Source organism: Cherax quadricarinatus, chromosome 22 (assembly GCF_038502225.1).
Source record: "Cherax quadricarinatus isolate ZL_2023a chromosome 22, ASM3850222v1, whole genome shotgun sequence".
In the NCBI taxonomy this organism is placed as follows: Eukaryota; Metazoa; Arthropoda; class Malacostraca; order Decapoda; family Parastacidae; genus Cherax; species Cherax quadricarinatus.
In genome coordinates, this window is record NC_091313.1 from 17,774,764 (window position 1) to 17,781,595 (window position 6,832).

The window sequence follows — 6,832 nt, forward strand, 5'->3', positions numbered from 1 at the left end:
TGGGAGGGGAGCGGAGGGACAGAGATGGGTGTGGGAGGGGAGAGGAGGGTCAGAGAGAGGAGGGACGGAGAGGAGTCAGGGAGGGGAGAGGAGGGTCAGAGAGAGGAGGGACGGAGAGGAGTCAGGGAGGGGAGAGGAGTGAGGGAGAGGGGTGAGGGAGGGGAGAGGAGTGAGGGAGAGGGGTGAGGGAGGGGAGAGGAGTGAGGGAGAGGGGTGAGGGAGGGGAGAGGAGTGAGGGAGAGGGGTGAGGGAGGGGAGAGGGGTGAGGGAGAGGGGTGAGGGAGAGAAGGGGCCTTCAATCTAAGAAATACTTCATCATTCTAATGCACCTCCGTCTGTAATTAACAAAAGTCGCACGCTTCATTTCTTCCTTCCCCACCCCATTTACTCACCTTTTTTACCCGTCTCTCACTATATTCCTCATTCTAATCCCCCCCCCACTTCCTCTTTCCCCCCACTCTCTTTTTTTTCCAATTTTGCCAAACTTTCCACCTCACTCATCTTTCATCCTGAGCGGAACAGTGATGGCGGACGCGGCCACGACGCTCCGGCCTCCTCGACGCCAACACCACAAGTTTTAAGGCTGGTAATTTTTCCCCCATGGTATAAAAGGTTTAATGGGGGTTGGTAGTCTGGTAGGATGGAAACATTGGCAGTTTTAGGGAGGCAGGCAGGCAGCCCATCCAGGCAGGCAGGCAGCCCATCCAGGCAGGCAGGCAGCCCATCCAGGCAGGCAGGCAGCCCATCCAGGCAGGCAGGCAGCCCATCCAGGCAGGCAGGGAGCAGGCATCCAGGCACGCAGGCAGTCACGCAGGCAGGCAACCAGGCATCCTGGCAGACATGCAGGCAGGTAGGCAAGAAAGACTTCAAGGCACATCTCTGAGATTAGTCTCGTTGCAAACCTTTATAAATATTCAAGTTCTGAACAAACTGATTGGGTTCCACACTGACACTACGTATTATAACTCTAAACAATATAATATTCTCAATAAAAACATGCTGAATATATGTGGGTCAAACACTACATAAGATGAAATTGATAAACGTTGTGCATTAAATTCTTATCCTAAATCTTTGTTGACGTTTAATGCTGGTCTGATATTCGCTTGCCCCTTATATGCCATTTAGATTACATGATGCTCTCATCAGACAATATGTTCGGTGCGATGTTTACTCCCAGATCATTTACTTCCGTTCGTTTTTGTACTTTTCTCCTCCCGGTCAGTACTCCATCCCTGGTCTTCCCTCTCATTGACCTTCATAACCTTGCATAACTCCAATCGCCACTTGCTCATTCAGCCCCGCAGGTCCGTCTTGCTGGACGCCTTTTATGAGTGCCCTTTGTATTCTGGTTGAGAAGATTGGCATGTAGTAAAGGTAGACTGGCCAATATGGTCATTTATAAGGAAGGAACTTAAGGAATGGTATGATAGCTGAAAGGAGGGAAGAGTCACATGCTGTCAGTATGACAGATGGAAGATGGAAAAGTTAGCTTAAGTTCATTAACTGCCGGGCATATATACGTATATGTATATATGTATATATATATATATATATATATATATATATATATATATATATATATATATATATATATATATATATATATATATATATATATATCGTGCCGAATAGGCAGAACTTGCGATCTTGGCTTAAATAGCAACGCTCATCTTGCCATATAGGACAAGCGAAAATTTGTGTATGCAATAATTTCGCCAAAATCATTCTGAACCTAACGAAAAAAAATATATTTCACTATGTTTGTTTAGTATTAACTTATTATAAACAAATCTAAAATATATTTAGTTGGGTTAGGCTAAAATAAATTGTTCTTCTTATAATAAGGTTAGGTAAGTTTTCCAAGATTCTTTTGGAGCAAAATTAAAAATTTTTACATCAACATTAATGAAAAAAATATATCTTTAAACGTATAAGAGAAAATTTTAGAAAGGACTTAATTTTAAATGAGTTCTTGCTAATTGACCAGTTTTACATATTCGGCACGACATATATATATATATATATATATATATATATATATATATATATATATATATATATATATATATATATATATATATATATATATATATATATATATATATATATATATATATATATATATATATATATATATATATATATATATATATATATATATATATATATATATATATATATATATGAACATTAAAATGGTATAAAATACCGACAGATTGTTAGGTTAGATATTGTTTCAGACAACGGAACAATGCTCTTCTCCAGACTGAGGGACTGACCACCTCAAAACTTTAAGGGTGATGGACTGATTACATCGTCTTCAAGTATCTTCTGCTTCTATCAACTTTTCTGTACTCGACTGAAGAAGCCTACTGTGTAGGCGAAACGTTTCAAAATAAAGATACCTAATTGTTGCATATGTGTCTTACCTAACATATATATATATGTCGTGCCGAATATGTAAAACTGGTCAATTAGCAAGAACTCATTTAAAATTAAGTCATTTCTGAAATTTTCTCTTATACGTTTAAAGAAATTTTTTTTTCATTAATGTTGATGTAAAAATTTATAATTTTGCGCCAAAAGTATCATAGAAAACTAACCTAACCTTATTATAACAAGAACAATTTATTTTAGCCTAACCCAACTAAACATATTTTAAATTTGTTTACAATAATTTAATGCTAAACAAGCACAGTGAAATATATTTTTTTCGTTAGGTTCAGAATGATTTTGGCGAAATTATTGCATACACAAATTTTAGCTTGTCTTATATGGCAAGATGAGAGTTGCTATTTAAGCCAAGATCGCAAGTTCTGTCTATTCGGCACGACATATATATATATATATATATATATATATATATATATATATATATATATATATATATATATATATATATATATATATATATATATATATATATATATATATCGTGCCGAATAGGCAGAATTTGCGATCTTGGCTTAAATAGCAACGCTCATCTTGCCATATAGGACAAACGAAAATTTGTGTATGCAATAATTTCGCCAAAATCATTCTGAACCTAACGAAAAAAATATATTTCGTTGTGTTTGTTTAGTATTAAATTATTGTAAACAAATCTAAAATATATTTAGTTGGGTTAAGCTAAAATAAATTGGTCTTGTTTTAATAAGGTTAGGTAAGTTTTCTAAGATTCTTTCGTTGCAAAATTAAAATTTTTTACATTAACATTAATGAAAAAATATATCTTTAAACGTATAAGAGAAAATTATAGAAAGGACTTAATTTTAAATGAGTTCTTGCTAAATGACCAGTTTTACCTATTCGCCACGACATATATATACCTAGAGATGGACACCCCTCAGTGTATCTAGCACTGAAATACACACACACACACACACTCACCTCTCGGTATGCGCACATACTATGTGTGCATGACGAACAGGAACTTCTCTGTTGTATTCCTACACTGTGCTTGGAAATGCTAATGAAAAATAGCAGTGAAATTCACGTACAAAACACATGTGACAGTTGAATCTCTTGTTCATTTGTGAACGTGACTGATGAACCTGCTCTGTAGTTTTCTAGTTCCGGATATCATCGCTTCTGAGGCCGTTCCAGACCAAGCCAGTTCCAGACCAAGCCAGTTCCAGACCAAGCCAGTTTCAGACCAGAACAGTTCCAGACCAAGCCAGTTCCAGATCAAAGCAGGTCTAGACCAAGCCAGTTCCAGACCAGAACAATTCCAGACCAAGCCAGTTCCAGACCAGAATAGTTCCAGACCAAGCCAGTTCCAGATCAAAGCAGGTCTAGACCAAGCCAGTTCCAGACCAGAACAGTTCCGGAACAAGCCAGGTCCAGACCAACCCAGGTCCAGACCAAGCCAGTTCCAGACCAAACCCCCCTGTTACCAGACTATTGAACTAAGTTCTTTCAGCCGATATTTTCACACCTGCACCTGTGTTTGACCTGTTGTATCCGTACACACATAAGTTCACAGAAATGTTTGCTGTATATATACAGCCACATGCACACGGACACTTTTGTTGTACTCATGTTATGAGACCTACTGTGAGTGAGGACGACGCTTATGAGCAGGATTGTGAGTGAAGACAGTGTTTAAATGTAGTTGAGGGACGCGGCTATGAGGATAATTGATGTGAGGAGGAATAGTGGGAAGGGGGGAGCAATAAGTATCGAGAGCCAATATAGCATGGGAGTAAATTTATAATTCCATATATAATTTCAGCTACGGAGTGCAGAACACGCATGGGCGACATTTGAAAAAAAAAAAGGGGGGGGGGGGAGTATTGTGGCCCAGCTCGTCACCCACGGCTGCCCATCCCCGCATTATAAGTATTTGACCATCCATTTCGGGACGATTCACGAGCAATACGTTCAGCAAAATGTATATAAACAAGTCTTCACTTTCCCCCAGCCACCCCCAAACCCCCCCCCCCCTCCTCAATCTACAAAAAAAAAAATAGTAGTCGTCCAGAAACGACAATTTTTTTTTCTCTCTCTAGCTATTTCCTGGTCGTCTGTTATTTTTTTTTTGTCATAAGCTCTCTTTTATAGACTATTATTTATGTGACCTGTTTTATAAACTTTTTATTTCTTTTATGAACTGCAACAGTGATTTATATCAGCTTTTTTTTATGTATATGTTCCATAGACCTATGAAAAAGAGCTGACCAGTTTTGAGAGAATGAATGGAATATGTGTACCATAGGTAAGCGGGCACATTTGTTGACTTTGCACATTCATCTAGGCTACGTTTCGCTCGCCGAGAATTCCAGCCGAGCGAAACGTTGCCTATAAGAACATAAGAAAGAAGGAACACTGCAACAGGCCTACTGACCCATGCGGAGCAGGTCCATGTCCCCCCCCGAATTAGCCCAAGGACCCACCCCGTCGGATTAGCCCAATGACCCACCCAGTCTGGTCACCTCCACTCAAGGATGGAGCACGGCACCAGACCCAGCAGCACAAGCTAGTCAGGTCCAACTCGCACCCACCCACACCCACTCATGTATTTATCTAACCTATTTTTAAAACTACACAACGTTTTAGCCTCAATAACTGTACTCGGGAGTTTGTTCCACTCATCCACAACTCTATTACCAAACCAGTGCTTTCCTATATCCTTCCTGAATCTGAATTTTTCCAGCTTGAAACCATTGCTGCGAGTCCTGTCTTGGCTGGAAATTTTCAGCACGCTATTTACATCCCCTTTATTTATTCCTGTTTTCCATTTATACACCTCGATCATATCCCCCCTAATTCTACTCCTTTCGAGAGAGTGCAGATTCAGGGCTTTCAGCCTAACCTCATATGGAAAATTTCTGATACATGGGATCATCTTTGTCATCCTCCTCTGTACGTTTTCCAGAGTATTTATATCCATTCTGTAATACGGTGACCAGAAGTGAGCAACATAGTCTAAATGAGGCCTAACCAAGGATATATAGAGTTCAAGAACAACCTGAGGACTTCTATTATTTATACTTCTAGATATGAAGCCAAGAATTCTGTTAGCTTTATTGAGAACACTAATGCATTGTTGTCTTGGTTTTAGATTACTGCTAACCAGAACTCCTAAATCCTTTTCGCAATCAGTAGTATTAAGATCTACATTATTTAGTTTATATGTGGCATGGTTATTTAACTGTCCAACATTTAGAACTTTGCATTTGTCAATATTAAACTGCATCTGCCACTTTTCCGACCATTGCATCAGTCTATTCAAATCATCCTGGAGTGCTGTAGTGTCCTCATTAGAATGAATTGGACGGCCTATTTTGGTGTCATCAGCAAATTTGCTTATGTCGCTATTTATTCCCTCATCTATGTCGTTTATGTAAATTGTGAACAACGGGCCCAACACTGACCCCTGCGGAATACCACTTGTGACGTGCCCCCATTCTGATTTCTCCCCATTTATGCAAACTCTCTGCTGCCTATTTGTCAGCCATGCCTCTACCCAGGAAAAAATTTCTCCTCCTATTCCGTGTGCCCTAAGTTTCCTCAATAGCCTCAGATGTGGAACTCTATCGAAAGCCTTACTGAAGTCCATATACACAATATCATATTCATTACCATGATCTACCTCCTCATACACCTTAGTTTAACAATGTATAAATAGTATAATGATAACTGTTAATGTTGCACTGGAGGTGATATGAGAGCTTATACAAGCAGTACAGAGTGTAGGTACAGATTGCACAGATACTTTACAAGTAATAATAATACAAAAAATATAAAGTTAAAAATGGTAAAAAATGATCTTAAATAATTTTTAAATAGTAAGATTTGACTTAAAGCACAAAATTTAGGCAAATAATAATACAAATTGTATGATTAGTAATAAAAAAATTGAACTATTAGGACTAACAGTGTTTGCACTAATGCTAGACAGTAAACAAAAAAAGGGGGTTTTGTATTACACCAACTATTATAGACTGCACACACACTAGAGTTAATAAAAAGAAAAAAAATATAGGAGTTAACAATGGAGGATTGCAAAAGGTAGTTACAAGGTAGTTACAGATATCCAAATCTTGCAAATGTGTTCTTGATCGGTTCTGCAAATTTATATATATATATATATATATATATATATATATATATATATATATATATATATATATATATATATATATATATATATATATATATATATTGGTGAGCTGTCCCATCTCATTAATATTCTTCTGAGGTGTGTTGTAAATTACAAAATTTATGTGAGCTGTACAATTTACACACAAAAAATAATTTTGCGCTTTCAAATATATCACCTTATTTTTGAAAACTGTCCTGGGTATTTCTGCATCGCGAGAAGTCA

The 6,832-nt window shown here is 37.8% G+C and overlaps 1 protein-coding gene across 1 annotated transcript in view; it reads right to left on the bottom strand.

The window, feature by feature from the left end:
- LOC128689632 (doublecortin domain-containing protein 2-like) overlaps window positions 1-6,832 on the bottom strand; it is a 58,224-nt gene that overhangs the window by 23,826 nt on the left and 27,566 nt on the right. The window lies entirely within an intron of this gene.